We start from the raw sequence: 18,028 nt of genomic DNA, 5'->3' as shown, positions 1-18,028 counted from the left end.
TTGACGATAATTCCCATGTGTCCACGGGAGTGCTTTTCTCATTATAAGAAATTGTCCAGGCTTTTCCTTTGCTACAAAAAGGATTGGGCCACCTTGCTGCACTTCATTTACTTTCATTGCTTGTTACCCGTTACGAATTATCTTATCACAAAACTATCTGTTACCTACAATTTCAGTGCTTGCAGAGAAAATCTTACTGAAAACCGCTTGTCATTTCCTTCTGCTCCTCGTTGGGTTTGAAAGTCTTCTTATCGAAAGGACTACGATAGATCCCCTATATTTGTGGGTCATCAGCGGCAGAAGAAGAAGACATCCTTCAACCTCTTCCCAACCTCTTTACCCCAACTGAAATTGAAGCTTTCAAGATGATTGAGCTAGCTCGCATACAAAAAAAGTATCTCACATGTGAAAATATTTTGTTGAAGGATCATATCGTCGCACTCAAGGGCATTATCCACAAATTGAAAGAGCTCCTATGCTCGATGTGTGACTATCCATCATCATCACCACCTTCTTCACCAGCAAAGGAGACATAATTACATGGGTATGGGCACTCCCCTTGGCAACTGCCAAGCTTGGGGGAGGTGCCCCGGTATCGTGTCACCATCACACTCCTATCTTTACCATTTTACTTAGTTCGATCCTTTTGGTAATATCTTGATCTAGTAGAATAAAGTTTTTGGTATGATTTAGTTTTGAAGTTTTGCCTTATGATCCCTCTATGTAATAGAGTCCGTGAGCTATATATAATAAATATTCGTGTTGAGTCAAGGGCTTTTCTATCTTGCTATGATCTTGAGGGAATAAAAGAATAAAAAGAAATAAAGAGATCATATTGACCTTATGAAGAGTAATGACTTCACATATAAAGAGTATGATGAATAAAAGTTGTTGAGAGTTGACAAACATAGTTTTGGTCATCGTTGCAATTAATAGGAAGTAATAAAGAAAGAGAGGTTCTCACATATAAATATACTATCTTGGACATCTTTTATGATTGTGAGCACTCATTAAAATATGCCATGCTAAAGAGTTGATGTTGGACAAGGAAAACAACGTAATGGGTTATGTTTTCATATATCCGAAAAACTATATTGTCATGGATCATCCAACATGTTGAGCTTGCCTTTCCCCCTCCTGCTAGCCAAATTCCTTGCACTAAGTAGAGATACTACTCGTGCTTCCAAATATCCTTAAACCCAGTTTTGCCATGAGAGTCCACCATATCTACCTATGGATTGAGTAAGATCCTTCAAGTAAGTTGTCATGTTGCATGCAATAAAAAATGCTCTCTAAATATGTATGACTTATTAGTGTGGAGAAAATAAGCTTTATACGATCTTGCGATATGGAAGTAATAAAAGCGATGGACTGCATAATAATGGTCCATATCACAAGTGGCAATATAAAGTGACGTTCTTTTGCATTAAGATTTTATGCATCTAACCATAAAACCACATGACAACCTCTGTTTCGCTCTGCGAAGGGCCTATCTTTTACTTATGTCTTTTACATTATGCAAGAGTCATGTTGATCTTCACCTTTCCTTTTTACATTTTATCCTTTGGCAAGCACCTCGTGTTGCAAAGACACCTATTTTGTACTCCCGGGTGTACATACTCCCACTTTATCCATTGACCAAAACCACCAACCAACCAACCGGGGCTTCAACTCCTAATAACACGGGGAGTGCTCCATGCCGATCCATTTGCATGCGTAGCTCCTTAAAACTAAGAAAGTGATATCTTATTCGAATTGAAAGTAGTAGATGTACACGCTTGTGGTATATAGTGTTTCATGCAGACATGGCATATTCTTTTGTGAGGAGTATATACTACTTTTTTACCCAAGGAGTATATACAGTATATACTAGATTTTATAGTATATACCACTTTCTTAGCTCTGTGAGTATATGGTAGAGTGTGCGTGTGTACGTTCATATGGGTGAGTGTATGCGCGTGTATATGAGCGCTTGTGTCTGCACTGATGTTCAAAAAAGAGTATATGGTAGAGTACATAATTTTGTTGTAAGTATATGCTGTTATTTTAGGATGCATCTACGTACTATATTTTAGGGAGTGTATACATCTTCTGTCAGGAAGCATGTGTACTTCATTTCTTACGAGAGGGTATGTACCACATCAATTTTCAGGAAGTATATACTTCAACTTTTATGATATACTTCATTTTTGTAGTATGTAGTATGTACTATATTGTTTAAGTATATACTACATCACTCGTAAGCAATATACCACAAGAGAGTACATAGAACGTAATTGTGATGACATATGTTTTTGTACGAGAGATTATATACCACATAATTCATGAAGAACAATATACAATATTTTTAGAGTATAAAAATAAAAAAATGCGCGTGCATAATTACTACAAAAATGCATACTTGCAAAGCAAGCTGCTATACAAACAGTACATGATAATGCACAGATATATGCATCATCCGTTGCCAAGTATATGTTCATGCATGTGTGCTTCAACCCAGCAACATGTTTGCATCTGTGGCTTGTGCCAAACCGGACCCGGGGCAGGTGGACTGGGGATCACCATGGCCGCGCCGCCGTCTATGGTTGCCGTCGTCCTCCTGTTGAACACAGTTGCGTGAAAATTAGGGAGCATTTCATACGTCAGTTGCGTGAAATATTTTATTCGGAAGCATGAGTAGAACAAGAACCTGATCTATGCGTACCACTAGTGGAAAAAGGGCCTTTGGTCGCGGTTCGCAACTGCCATTAGTCGCGGTTGCGCAACCGCGACCGAACGGGCGCGACTAAAGGCCCCACCCTTTAGTCGCGGTTGCTTAAGAACCGCGACTAAAGGCCCGTCCACGTGGGTGCCAAGCGGCCGTCGGGGCGGAGGACCTTTAGTCGCGGTTATTCTGGCCAACCGCGACTAAAGGCCGCCGCAGGTTTAGGGTTTTAGCCCCCCCTAAACCTGTTTTCTGTTTAATTTGTATTGTTTTATTTCTTTTGTGCTTTATTTTAATTTTGAAGGAGTTTCACATATTCTACGGTACTACATACATGCATATGAATGTACAATTTCAAACAAATTTGAAATTAGAACCAAAAAGAATTCAAGAGGAATATACAATATATATTCAATATCATCGGATGACCATATACAATTTTGAACAAGTTTCCATACATAATTTAATGCATATAAAGTTCTACGTCCTCGTAATGGTGTTCTCCTTTAGGATGGAGGACTTCCCTCCTGAACCATCCAGCTAGTTCCTCTTGAAGTGGTCGGAAGCGAGCTTCTGGACTAAGCATCATCCGGAGGTTATTCCTCTGAGCATTGGTATCACTCGGAACCCGCTCAGAGGTGTATCTCCGGATCATCTCACAGACATAGTATGCACATAGATTGGTCCCCGCTGGCTGAATATCCTCACCATTCTTAGCCTTTGCCCTTTTGAATTCTAGCTCTTTTTTGAATTCACCGACCTTTGTATCTACGAACCGTCTCCAAACCCTACGAGGCAAAGAAAATTAAATGAACAAGAGAGTTATTAGTTACTTGATATTAGGAAATGAACGAAATAGGCCGATCGATATAGAGCGCAAATGAATGAAAATAATTACTTCTGCAGCATTCTTCTCATGTCGACCCAAAGCTTTGGATCCTTATTCAGAGAGTCGTGGACGAGACATTCTGAGGTGTCAACTTTAATTACTAGCAGAATCCAGTGGAACCTGCGGACACGATACATGCACAGTACGTCATGCATAACTCATCGATTAGCCGGCCACATACCATGCATGGAGTAAACAAAAGAGAATGTGCTCAAGACAGAAACACTCACCCAAAATGGTAAGGAAATAGAATATCACTTTTGAGTTCCTGCTTTGTAAGAAACTGCCACAGGTCTGCCTCCATGTCGGCGGGGTGATGCTCCAACACATATCCATTAACGATGTGTGGGTCAATGAACCCAACATCATGGATGTTCCTTACTCTGCATTCCTTAATCTTCATTCTGCATGTATAATAGCGGACACAACAATATAGTTAGGACATATATATAGTGCAGGCAATATGAACGAGATGGGGTAGAAATAAATCACTTACAGAACGTAGCAACTGATGATAGATTTGTCGAGCTCGCGCAGATTGAAAAGCTGGAACAATTCACTCAGATGAATTTGTACATAGTAATGTTTGAAGTGATGCTCATATCTAACTTCCGCATAAATATATTCTTTGGCGTTTTTATTTTTTATGTAACCCTTGTACCATTTCAGCAGACCTTTCATTTGTGGAGGTAGATCCTCTTCCTGCGCAGGCTCGACGAGAGGCCCATTCTTCACATATGTAATTACTACCTCCTTCACTGGCGCCTCATCAAGGCCTAACAGTTCACGAAGAGTAATACCTAAGTTGGCCGCTTGTTCTCTGGCACTCGTTACAGTCAATCCATGTGCTGCCGCAGCTGCTATGATATCGGGGTCATCCGGACCGGCGGCTTTCACTATAAGCGGGGCAATCGATTGTTTACTTTGTTCCCCGAGCTGGGCAACTCGTTTCCCGCTTTTTTTACTTTCTAATTCCGTTTTCTCGGCCTCCTCCAAGGCTTTGTTCTCCTGGTTCTCCGCCCGCTCTTTCTTCTCCTTCAACATGAGTGCCTGCCTACGAAGTTCACGTGCATAGTCGTCAGGCAGATTCTTCGCGGCTTGGGACGGTGTGCTCAAAAATGACTTAGCCCACTTCTTTTGCTCATCAGAAAATACTGGCTTGGGCTCGGGCTCTCTTTTCTTCTTGCAGTCCGCCTTCCATTTCTCATGATCAGCAGCCGCGGCCGCGGCAGTTTCCTCGGCACTACGTTCCCAAGGCCTTGTGGGGAGAGGCTTCAATGATGGCTCCGGTACCTTTGTGGTCTTAGGTACATAAGGGTCCGGGTTAATAATCCAGGACTGCTTCTGCTTCTTTGCCGGAGGTGGATTGGGGGGCGGCGTCTGATCACCCGCCGGACGAGGACTGGGGGGCGGCGTCTGATCACCCGCCGGACGTTGTGGACTGGGGGGCGTCGGCTGACGTGACGGAGGTGTAGGTGAACCGCCACCACCGTAGGGGGGTGGACTTGTTGTCCTTGGCGCCTCGCCTGGAAACTTGATAAACTTCTTTTGCCATAGAATGAAATGGCGCTTGACATCTCCAAGTCTTTTCTCCCCTTCAGGTGTAGCAATGTCAATCTCCAGGTCCTCAAACCCTTGGACTATGTCCTCCACCGTGACACGAGCATAGCCATCTTGAATGGGGTTGTTGTGGTGGAGTGCTCCAGGTAAACATGGTAAAGCACTGCCGATGGCTACCTTCATGGACATGTTCCCGATAGGATAATACAGATGACATTCTTTCATCTCCTTTATATCGTCCACGGGGTAGGGCCGGAGTTCGACCGAGGCTCCGGTGCAGTAATTTCGACCACCAGAGGCTCCGGTGCAGTAATTTCGACCACCAGAGGCTCCGGTGCAGTAATTTCGATCGTCGGTGCATCTGCACCAGCCGGTGGGGCCTCCGTGGAAGCCACACTGCTTCTCCGCTGCTGGCTTCTGAGATCCGCTGGATGATCTTCATGCTGCGCCCGAGCTGCATCTCGTTCGGCTACTAGTACACTCACGGTTTTCTTCATCACATCCATTTCCGATGCCAACCGCGCCACAACATCTGCTTCCCGATCCATCTTTCTCTTCCGGCTTCTGTAACCGTACGGGTCATCGTTCTGGGGGAACCCTATTTTCCACGGAATGTGCCCCATGCCTCGTACACGTCCTCCGTGTTCAGGATTCCCGAGGGCTTTTGTCAGCGCGTCGTTCTCTCTGTTGAACTTGATCTTCCCCTCTTGAGCATCCCTCATTGCGTCAATAAGGGCTTGGGTGGGTTTAATTATTTTGCCCCGGTAAACACACTCCCCTGTCTCCGGGTTCAGCGTTCCCCCATGCCCGTACCACCAGCTTTTGGCCCTTGGGTCCCATCCCTCCGTACCTGGACGGATTCCTCGCGCCCTCAGCTCGTTCTCCATCTTCTCCCACCTAGGCTCCCAAAGGCGATACCCTCCTGGCCCCATAATATGATTGTACTCCTTCTTAGCCGCATTTTCCTTATTTTTTTCGATATTTGAATGAACTGCTCCGATTTCTTTTGCTTCACAAATTCTGGCCAATCATGTTTCAGTTTCTCATATTGTCCTTTGAAATCCGGAGTCTTGTTCTGCTTGACAAAGTCATGGGCTAGATTTTGCTTGAATTTCCGGAATGCGTCGGCCATCTTATGAAGAGCGAACTGTTTGACTAGCCTCCTCCTCTCCTTGTTTTCCTCAATCTTGTTACCCTCCTCATCGAATTTGTTGTATTCCGGAGGTAGAACGAAATGTTCCATAAGCTTCTTGAAGCAATCTTTTTTTGTTCTCTTATCGACAAAAGTGAAACCAGCAATTCGTGCCTTCTTTGGCTTATTCCACTCCTGGACGGTGATCGAGACGTTGTCTCTAACAATGGCTCCGCATTGGTTGACAAACTTGGTGGCGTTCTTGCGGGGCTCCAGCGGCCTGCCGGTTGCACTGTCGACAACCTCGATGGTGCATGTTTCTCCTTGTTTCATCGTCTTGGTTGCGCCACGCTTTGACGACGTACTCGATTGTTTCGACGATCCGGCCGAGGGCTAAAATAAGAAAGAGAGTCGCGCGCGTTAGTCCACACATATTTATTCAAATCAGTTAGTTTGTATCACCAGAGGCTCAATGTATATATATACCTCGGCGCCGGAGGTGGTTGCTACTTCCATTTGAAGATCGTCGTTTATCGACGTTTGTTCGGCATCATCTTGCTGACGGCGCCCTTCATCTTCACCGTCAAGGTTCAGATAAGAAGAGATATCATCTTCTTCTTGTCCGGTCGGCACATATAGAATATCGCCGTTTATGATGCCGAACATATGTGCTTCACCGTCCGGATCATAGTTGTCCATAATCGGGTCAGCTCTATCGTCCGCCATTATGTCAGTCCTGAAAACATGTAGTAAAAACAAATTAATTAAGTGAAGAAGGGGGGCGGTGGCGGTGGCGGTGGCGAAAGGGCGGTGGCAAAAGGAGGGGGCGAGGAAGGGGTGGGAGAGGGTGTCGCGGTAGAGCGCGAGACGGGGCGGCAGACGACGGCGTCACGGAGAGGGAGGCGAGGACAACACACATGTATAACCCTCGCCGCCCCCTCTCGATCCCTAAAAAAACACCGCGCGCATCGCCGCCCCCTCGCCGCCCCCTCTCCGTATATACGTTTTTTTTGTTAATTATCAAATTTTACGGTTATTTGTTAAGTTATACGTTTTTGTTAATTAAGTTATTTTACGGTTATACGTTTTTTGTTAAGTTATTTTACCGTTTTTGTTAAGTTATTTTACGGTTATACGGTTATCAAATTTTACGGTTATACGTTTTTTGTTAAGTTATTTTACCGTTTTTGTTAAACTAATTAACTAGTTAAAATTAAAAAGAACAAAATAAATTCTCTCTCCCTCTCCACGATCTCGCTAGCTCTCTGTACGTGGGCGAGAGGGGGCGGCGGGCGACGGCGGGCGGCGGCGTTGAGGGCGGGCGAGAGGTGGCGCGGTGGGCGAGGGAGGCCGACCGGCGTGGGCGAGAGGGGGCGGCGGGCGACGAACGTGGGCGAGAGGGGGCGGCGGGCGACGGCGGGCGGCGTACGAGGGCGAGAGGGGGCGGCGGGCGACGGCGGGCGGCGTCGAGGGCGAGGGCGACGGCGGGCGGCGTCGAGGGCGAGGGCGACGGTGGCAGGCCTTCGGCGCGGCAGAGAAGACGAGAAATGCCCGCGACGGGTCGGGCCCTTGTATTTATAGCCCCCCCCTTTAGTCGTGGTTGGGGAGGCGACCCGCGACTAAAGGATAACCTTTAGTCGCGGTTGGGGAGGCGACCCGCGACTAAAGGGCTTTTTGGCGGGTTTTTCGTTCCCTGCGCGCAACGACCTTTAGTCGCGGTTGGGCAGGCCAACCGCGACTAAAGGTATTTTTAAAATACTTTTTCTTTTTCAAAATCTTAAAAATACAAATAATATATCAAAAAATTCAGAAAAATAAAACTAATTCAATTCAATATGTTAAAAACACAAATATTATATCAAAAAATTCAGAAAAATAAAACTAATTCAATTCAAAATTCTAAAAATACAAATAATATATCAAAAAAATAAGAAAAATAAAACTAATTCAATTCAAAATGTTAAAAATACAAATAATATATCAAAAAATTCAGAAAATAAAACTAATTCAATTCAATATGTTAAAAACACAAATATTATATCAAAAAATTCAGAAAAATAAAACTAATTCAATTCAAAATTCTAAAAATACAAATAATATATCAAAAAATTAAGAAAAATAAAACTAATTCAATTCAAAATGTTAAAAATACAAATAATATATCAAAAATTCAGAAAAATAAAACTAATTCAATTCAATATGTTAAAAACACAAATATTATATCAAAAAATTCAGAAAAATAAAACTAATTCAATTCAGAATTCTAAAAATACAAATTATATATCAAAAAATTAAGAAAAATAAAACTAATTCAATTTAAAATTCTAAAAATACAAATAATATATCAAAAAATTCAGAAAAATAAAACTAATTCAATTATACGCCTAGGCAGGAGTATGACTAAATCACTCCAAATTTCATGTATCATCAGTGGTATCTCGAATCATTCGAAAATGGACACCAAACACATCACGGGTAATATAATTCACATGATCCATTCAACAAAGTTTGGTACAATAAATTATTACACATCATTTCTTCCCTTGTGTCCCTGCTTGCTTACGATTGTGCCGTATCCATGGAGCATCCTCATCATTTAACTTAATGCTTGGGTCGGTGTTCACTTTGAAGGGCGGAATTTCAGCAAACATATTATAATCTTCTGACATGTCTGTCTTGTCCTCCACTCCCACGATGTTTCTTTTCCCTGAAAGAACAATGTGGCGCTTTGGATCATCGCATGATGTACTGATCGTTTTCTTATCTTTCCGTTTCCTCGGTTTGCTACTCATGTCCTTCACATAGAAAACCTGAGCGACATCTTTCGCTAGGACGAATGGTTCGTCAAGGTAACCAAGATTGTTGAAATCCACCATTGTCATTCCGTATTGCTGGTCCACCTTTACCCCACCTCCTGTTAGCTTGAACCATTTGCACCGGAACAAAGGGACCTTAAAGGAGGGTCCATAGTCAAGTTCCCATATCTCCTCTATGTAACCATAATATGTGACCTTTTGCCCATTCTCGGTTGCTGCATCAAAGCGGACACCACTGTTTTGGTTGGTGCTCTTTTTATCTTGGGCGATCGTGTAAAATGTATTCCCATTTATCTCGTACCCTTGGAAAGTCGTTATAGTCGAAGATGGTGTCTTGGCCAACATGTACAGCTGATCTACAACATCATTGTCATTCATTAAATGTTTTCTCAACCAACTGCCGAAAGTCTCCATGTGGGCCTTCCTAATCCAGGATTCAGGCTTCCCCGGGTTGTCCGAGCGTAAAATATTCTTGTGTTTCTCAAAGTACGGAGCCACCAAGCTGGAATTGGTCAGTACAGTGTGGTGTGCTTCAGTCAGAGAATGGCCGTCCATACATGTCGTTGATTTCCTTCCGATCGTGCCTTTTCCACTTAGTCTCCCCTCGTGCCGCGATCGAGGAAGACCAATCGGCTTAAGGTCAGGAACAAAGTCAACACAAAACTCAATTACCTCCTCATTTCCATAGCCCTTGGCGATGCTTCCTTCTGGCCTAGCACGGTTACGAACATATTTCTTTAATACTCCCATGAACCTCTCGAAGGGGAACATATTGTGTAGAAATACAGGACCGAGAATGAAAATCTCTTCGACTAGGTGAACCAAGAGGTGCGTCATAATATTGAAGAAGGATGGCGGGAACACCAACTCGAAACTGACAAGACATTGGATCACATCGTTCTGTAACCGTGGTAGATCTTCTGGATTGATTACCTTCTGAGAGATTGCATTGAGGAATGCACATAGCTTCACAATGGCTACTCGAACATTTTCCGGCAGGAGCCCCCTCAAAGCAATCGGAAGCAATTGCGTCATAATCACGTGGCAGTCGTGAGACTTCAGGTTTTGGAACTTTTTCTCCGCCATGTTTATTATTCCCTTTATATTGGACGAGAATCCAGACGGGACCTTCATACTGCTCAGGCATTCAAAAAAGATGACCTTCTCTTCTTTGGTCAGAGCGTAGCTGGCACGACCTTGAAACCATTCCGGATGCCGGTCATCAGGGTCTTTCAAACGTTGCTGGTCCTGCCGTGCTTCCTTTGTATCATTTGTCTTCCCATACACGCCCAAGAAGCTTAGGAGGTTCACGCAAATATTCTTCGTAACGTGCATCACGTCGATTGCAGAGCGGACTTCTAGGACTTTCCAATATTCTAGCTCCCAGAATATAGATTTCTTCTTCCACATGGCTGCGTGCCCGTCAGCTCCCTTCGGAACTGATTGTCCGCCAGGACCCTTTCCAAAGATGACTTTCAAATCCTTGACCATATCAAATACCTCAGCACCAGTGCGTTCCGCAGGCTTCGGCCGGTGATCTGCCTTGCCGTTGTAATGCTTGCCTTTCTTTCTTACTGGATGAATTTTCGGAAGAAATCGACGATGCCCAAGGTACACGTTCTTCTTACAATTTGGCAAATGTACACTTTCAGTCTCATGTAAGCAGTGCGTGCATGCATTGTATCCCTTATTTGACAGTCCCGAAAGGTTACTAAGAGCAGGCCAATCGTTGATGGTTACGAAAAGCAACGCTCGTAGGTTAAATTCCTCTTTTTTGTGCTCATCCCACACACGGACACCAGGTCTGCCCCACAGCTGTAAAAGTTCATCAACTAATGGCCTTAGGTACACATCGATGTCGTTGCCGGGTTGCTTCGGACCTTGGATGAGCACTGGCATCATAATGAACTTCCGCTTCATGCACAACCAAGGAGGAAGGTTGTAGATGCATAGAGTCACGGGCCAGGTGCTATGGCTGGAGCTCTGCTCGCCAAAAGGATTCATGCCATCTGTACTTAGACCAAATCTTATGTTCCTTGCGTCAGCTGCAAAATCTTTGAACTCTCTGTCGATCTTTCTCCATTGCGTTCCATCTGCGGTGTGTCTCAACTCCCCGTCCGACTTACGGTCCTCTTTGTGCCATCGCAACAACTTGGCATGCTCTTTGTTCCTGAACAGACGTTTCAACCGTGGTATTATAGGAGCATACCACATCACCTTGGCGGGAACCCTCTTCCTGGGTTTCCCGCCCTCAACATCGTCACCAGGGTCATCGCCTCTGATCTTATAACGCAATGCAGTGCATACCGGGCATTCATTCAAATTCTCGTATTCACCGCGGTAGAGGATGCAGTCGTTGATGCATGCATGTATCTTCAGAACCTCTAAACCTAGAGGGCAGACAACCTTCTTTGCTTCGTACGTACTGGCGGGCAACTCGTTATTCTTTGGAAACATATTCTTCAACATTTTCAGCAAGTTTTCAAATGCCGAGTCAGCTACACCTGCCTGTGCCTTCCATTTCAGCAAATCCAGTGTGCAGCCCAGCTTTTTCAGACCATCATCGCATCCAGGGTACAACGACTTTCTGTGATCCTCTAACATGCGATCCAAATTCTCCCTCTCCTTTTCAGTTTCGCAGCGTCTCCGTGCATCAGCAATGGTCCGACCAAGATCATCAACGGTCTCATCACGTGCCTCTTCTTCACCTTCACCTTCACCTTCCCCTTCACCTTCCCCTTCACCTTCCCCTTCACCTTCCCCTTCACCTTCAGCATCCTCCATGAAAGTATCACCGAAATGAGCAAGATAGCTTTCATCGATGAAATCATCCCCTTCTTCATCTTCTTCCATTATAACCCCTCTTTCTCCATGCTTGGTCCAACAATTATAGCTTGGCATGAAACCGTGCCGAAGCAGGTGCAGGTGAACTTCTCTTGAGGAAGAGTAACCCTTCTGATTCTTACAGTCAACACATGGACAGATAACAAAACCCTTCTGCTTGTTCGCATTAGCCACTACGAGGAAATCTTTCAAACCCGTAGTGAACTCGCGGGAGAGTCGGTTACCGTACATCCATTGCCGATTCATCTGCATTATTATAATATAAAATATATAATTAACCATCATGCATTTGTTAAAGTAACTAGCTATAAACAATAGAAATTAAACAATGAACAACACACATGCATATTTTATCAATGACACACATGCATGAAAGGTTCAAGTTGCTAACCGCGATCGAGGAGGAACCTCAAGTGTGGCTCCAACACTTCATATCATGTTTGTTTCACGCTGTTGGGCATTTCATCAAACACCTTGTGTGCATAAGAGGAACCAAAAGCAAACCTACACCCCCTTGTGAAGAGAAGTGGCACCAAATGGCTAAGTGAGTGCGCTGAACTGGTATATATAGGGGAGGAGCTTTAGTCGCGGTTGGCCAGGCCAACCGCGACTAAAGGCCGTTGGGCACCTTTAGTCGCGGTTGGCCTGGCCAACCGTGACTAAAGCCCCTCACGTGCACCAGCTGGCCACCGAGCGCCCTGGCCCAAGCCTTTGGTCGCGGTTCGTCTGCCGAACCGCGACTAAAGACTTCATTAGTCGCGGTTCCTACAGTTTCGCGACTAATGGGGCTGGACGGAAGCCTCTTTTTCTACCAGTGTACATACCGTGGATCAATAAAATAGCAAGGAAAAACTCGTGCATGACCGAATGTTGTACTGATGCTGACAAACCAAAGTTACTTACATGTTGTGAAGATCTCCAGTAAAGATATCTTGCCGGAGCGAGAGAATCTGTGAGGCGTGGTTGACCATCAGGAAGAATATGCCTGTATATAGATCGATTTGCTGCTAATTAATTGGGGGAGGAGTTGCTGCCATGGAGGAGATGACAGGAGCTTTTCGCATAATCAAAACCAATCTACCCCTAGAAGATCCAATCTGCGCTGCTCTTCCGCCGTAGACTTCAAATTGCTAGAAAAACACACCGGAAAATAAATTATTGCACAAAACAACTAGTCGCAATGGGAAAAATTGGATGAGCCAGGACATCCGTAGAAGATCATAAAATAATAATTGAATCTCGCATACCTTTGACTATCCACTGTGTACGCATACTTCCGTCAACGTTGGCGCTGTAGGAATCGCTGCACCAAAAGGCTCACGCCAACAAAGTTCTCGCCTATGCAGGGACGCTGCCATGCACGCCGTCGTGGCCGCCGCTGTCGGTCGCCGATGCAGCAAGAGGCAGGAATGGATGTGCACAAGCGAATGAGCTGGTCCCGAACGTACCGAACAAATCCCCATAAAATAGGATCGACTTCAAATTGCTAGAAAAACACACCGGAAAATAAATCATTGCACAAAACAACTAGTCGCAATGGGAAAAATTGGATGAGCCAGGACATCCGTAGGAGATCATAAAATAATAATTGAATCTCGCATACCTTTGACTATCCACTGTGTACGCATACTTCCGTCAATGTTGGCGCTGTAGGAATCGCTGCACCAAAAGGCTCATGCCAACAAAGTTCTCGCCTATGCAGGGACGCTGCCATGCATGCCGTCGTGGCCGCCGCCGTCGGTCGCCGATGCAGCAAGAGGCAGGAATGGATGTGCACAAGCGAATGAGCTGGCCCCGAACGTACTGAACAAATCCCCATACAATAGGATCAGTAACGTCCTGGTTTAAAAAAATCACTTAAAATTTAGCGTGAGCGTAGGTGAGAGCCAAATAATGCCACGTGTCCTAGGTGTACATACTCCCAGGAGTATAGACTCATTTTCCTATATATATATATATATATATATATATATATAAGTATTGCGTGAGTGTTAGCCATTGTGAAAGACTAAATGATAGTTGAGTATGTGGACTTGCTGAAAAGCTCTTATATTGACTCTTTCCGATGTTATGCTAAATTGCAATTGCTTCAATGACCAAGATCATAGTTTGTTAGTTTTCAATGAAGTTTCTGATTCATACTTGACATTGTGAATAGATTGTTACTTTATCATAAGAAATCATATGACAATATCTATAAATGTTGCTGTTATAAGAATGATTATGATGCCCTCATGTCCGTATTTTATTTTATCGACACCTCTATCTCTAAACATGTTGACATATTTTTCGATATCGGCTTCCGCTTGAGGACAAGCGAGGTCTAAACTTGCGAGAGTTGATACGTCCATTTTGCATCATGCTTTTATATCAATATTTATTGCATTATGGGCTGTTATTACACATTATGTCACAATACTTATGCCTATTCTCTCTTATTTTACAAGCTTTACATGAAGAGGGAGAATGCCGGCAGCTGGAATTCCGGGTTGGAAAAGGAGCAAATATTAGAGACCTATTCTGCACAACTCCAAAAGTCCTGAAACTCCACGGAAGTCAATTTTGGAATTAATAGAAAATATTGAGCGGAAGAAGTTCCAGAGGGGGGCCACCCACCGTCCACGAAGGGTGGGGGGCGCGCCCTACCCCCTAGGCGCGCCCAACCTCATGGGCCCCTGGCAGCCTTCCGGTGACCATCTTCTGCTATATGAAGTCTTTTACCCTAGAAAAAAAATCATAAGCAAGCTTTCGGGACAAAACACCGCCGCCACGAGGCGGAACCTTGACGGAACCAATCTAGGGCTCCAGCGGAGCTATTCTGCCAGGGAAACATCCCTCCGGGAGGGGGGAATCATCACCATCGTCATCACCAACGATCCTCTCATCGGTAGGGGGTCAATCTCCATCAACATCTTCACCAGCACCATCTCCTCTCAAATCGTAGTTCATCTCTTGTATCCAATCTTTGTACCAAAACCTCAGATTGGTACCTGTGGGTTGCTAGTAGTGTTGATTACTCCTTGTAGTTGATGCTAGTTGGTTTATTTGATGGAAGATCATATGTTCAGATCCTTAATGCATATTAATACCCCTATTATTATGAACATGAATATGATTTGTGAGTAGTTACGTTTGTTCCTGAGGACATGCGAGAAGTGTTGCTATTAGTAGTCATGTGAATTTGGTATTCGTTCGATATTTTGATGAGATGTATGTTGTTTCTCCTCTAGTGGTGTTATGTGAACATCGACTACATGACACTTCACCATTGTTTGGGCCTAGAGGAAGGCATTGGGAAGTAATAAGTAGATGATGGGTTGATAGAGTGACAGAAGCTTAAACCCTAGTTTATGCGTTGCTTTGTAAGGGGCTGATTTGGATCCATATGTTTCATGCTATGGTTAGGTTTACCTTAATACTTCTTTTGTAGTTGCAGATGCTTGCAATAGGGGTTAATCATAAGTGGGATGCTTGTCCAAGAAAGGGTAGTACCCAAGCACCGGTCCACCCACATATCAAATTGTCAAAGTAACGGATGCGAATCATATGAGCTGATGAAAACTAGCTTGACGATAATTCCCATGTGTCCTCGGGAGCGCTTTTCTTTATATAAGAATTTTTCCAGGCTTGTCCTTTGCTACAAAAAGGATTGGGCCACCTTGCTGCACCTTATTTACTTTCATTACTTGTTACCCATTACAAATTACCTTATCACAAAACTATCTGTTACCAATAATTTTAGCGCTTGCAGAGAATACTTTACTGAAAACCGCTTGTCATTTCCTTCTACTCCTCACTGGGTTTGACACTCTTACTTATCGAAAGGACTACGATAGATCCCCTACACTTGTGGGTCATCAAACCCTGATGACAAGCCAAACAATTGTTTCATACTTTTGATGTTCTCAAACTTTTTTCAATCTTCACGCAATACATGAGCGTAGCCATGGACATAGCACTATAGGTGGAATAGAATGGTGGTTGTGGAGAAGACAAAAAGGAGAAGATAGTCTCACATCAACTAGGCGTATCAACAGGCTCTGGAGATGCCCATCAATAGATATCAATGTGAGTGAGTAGGGATTGCCATGCAACAGATGCACTAGAGCTATAAGTGTATGAAAGCTCAACAAAAGAAACTAAGTGGGTGTGCATCCAACTTGCTTGCTCACGAAGACCTAGGGCACTTTTGAGGAAGCCCATCATTGGAATATACAAGCCAAGTTCTATAATGAAAAATTCCCACTAGTATATGAAAGTGATAACATAGGAGACTCTCTATCATGAAGATCATGGTGCTATTTTGAAGCACAAGTGCGGTGAAAGGATAGTAGCATTGCCCCTTCTCTCTTTTTTTTATTTGGGCCTTTTCTCTTTTTTGGCCTCTTTTCCCCCCTCTTTTTTTAGTCCGGAGTCTCATCCCGACTTGTGGGGGAATCATAGTCTCCATCATCCTTTCCTCACTGGGATAATTCTCTAATAATGAAGGTCATCACACTTTTATTTACTTACAACTCAAGAATTACAACTCAATACTTAGAACAAAATATGACTCTATATGAATGCCTCTGGTGGTGTACCGGGATGTGCAATGATTCAAGAGTGACATGTATGAAAAATTATGAATGGTGGCTTCGCCACAAATACAATGTCAACTACATGATCATGCAAGGCAATATGACAACGATGGAGCGTGTCATAATAAACGGAACAGTGGAAAGTTGCATGGCAATATATCTCGAAATGGCTATGGAAATGCCATAATAGGTAGGTATGGTGGCTGTTTTGAGGAAGGTATATGGTGGGTGTATGCTACCAGCGAAAGTTGTGCGGTACTAGAGAGGCTAGCAATGGTGGAAGGGTGAGAGTGTGTATATTCCATCGACTCAACATTAGTCATAAAGAACTCACATACTTATTGCAAATATCTATTAGTTATCGAAATGAAGTACTACGCGCATGCTCCTAGTGTTGGAAATATGCCCTAGAGGCAATAATAAGATGGTTATTATTATATTTCCTTGTTCATGATAATTGTCTATTGTACATGCTATAATTGTATTAACCGGAAACTGTAATACATGTGTGAATACATAGGCCACAACATGTCCCTAGTGAGCCTCTAGTTGAATAGCTCGTTGATCAATAGATGGTTATGGTTTCCTAACGATGGACATTAGATGTCGTTGATAACGGGATCACATCATTAGGAGAATGATGTGATGGACAAGACCCAATCCTAAGCATAGCATAAGATCATGTAGTTCGTTTGCTAAGAGCTTTTCTAATGTCAAGTATCATTTCCTTAGACCATAAGATTGTGCAACTCCCGGATACCGTAGGAATTATTTGGGTGTACCAAACGTCACAACATAACTGGGTGACTATAAAGGTACACTCCAGGTATCTCCAAAAGTGTCTGTTGGGTTGGCACGAATCGAGACTGGGATTTTTCACTCCGTATGACGGAGAGGTATCTCTGGGTGTTGGGAAACATAGTAATTTTAAAAAAAACCTACGCACACGCAAGATCATGGTGATGCATAGCAACGAGAGGGGAGAGTGTTGTCCACGTACCCTCGTAGACCGAAAGCGCAAGCGTTAGAACAACGCGGTTGATGTAGTCGTACATCTTCACGGCTCGACCGATCAAGCACCGAAACTACGACACCTCCGAGTTCTAGCACACGATCAGCTCGATGACGATCCCCGTACTCCGATCCAGCAGAATGTCGGGGAAGAGTTCCGTCAGCATGACGACATGGTGACGATCTTGATGTTCTAACGTTGCAGGGCTTCGCCTAAGCACCGCTACAATATTATCAAGGACTATGGTGGAGGGGGCACCGCACACGGCTAAGAGATCAAGAGATCGATTGTTGTGTCTATGGGGTGCCCCCCTCCCCCGTATATAAAGGAGTGGAGGAGGGGGCCGGCCAAGGGGGGTGGCGCGCCCTAGGGGGGAGTCCAACCCCAACCGGGAGTAGGACTCCCCCCTTTCCTATTAGGAGAGGGAGAGGGAAGGAAGAGGGGGGAGGGAAGAAGGAAAGGGGGGGGGGCGGCCCCCCTCCCAATTCGGATTG

At 44.2% G+C, this 18,028-nt stretch overlaps 1 long non-coding RNA gene across 1 annotated transcript; it reads right to left on the bottom strand.

Moving 5' to 3' along the window:
• Positions 1-2,377: 2,377 nt before the first annotated feature.
• On the bottom strand, positions 2,378-13,324 carry LOC123040700 (uncharacterized). Its single transcript, XR_006418229.1, has 3 exons — positions 13,193-13,324; positions 12,849-13,075; positions 2,378-2,599 (listed from the first exon to the last, which is right to left on the bottom strand). It is a non-coding gene; the product is annotated as an uncharacterized lncRNA (long non-coding RNA).
• Between the last annotated feature and the right edge of the window lie 4,704 nt (positions 13,325-18,028).

The sequence above is a fragment of the Triticum aestivum genome, chromosome 2B (assembly GCF_018294505.1).
Source record: "Triticum aestivum cultivar Chinese Spring chromosome 2B, IWGSC CS RefSeq v2.1, whole genome shotgun sequence".
Lineage (NCBI taxonomy): Eukaryota > Viridiplantae > Streptophyta > Magnoliopsida > Poales > Poaceae > Triticum > Triticum aestivum.
The sequence above is the reverse complement of the archived record's forward strand: the minus strand, read 5'-3'. Positions and strand labels throughout refer to the sequence as shown.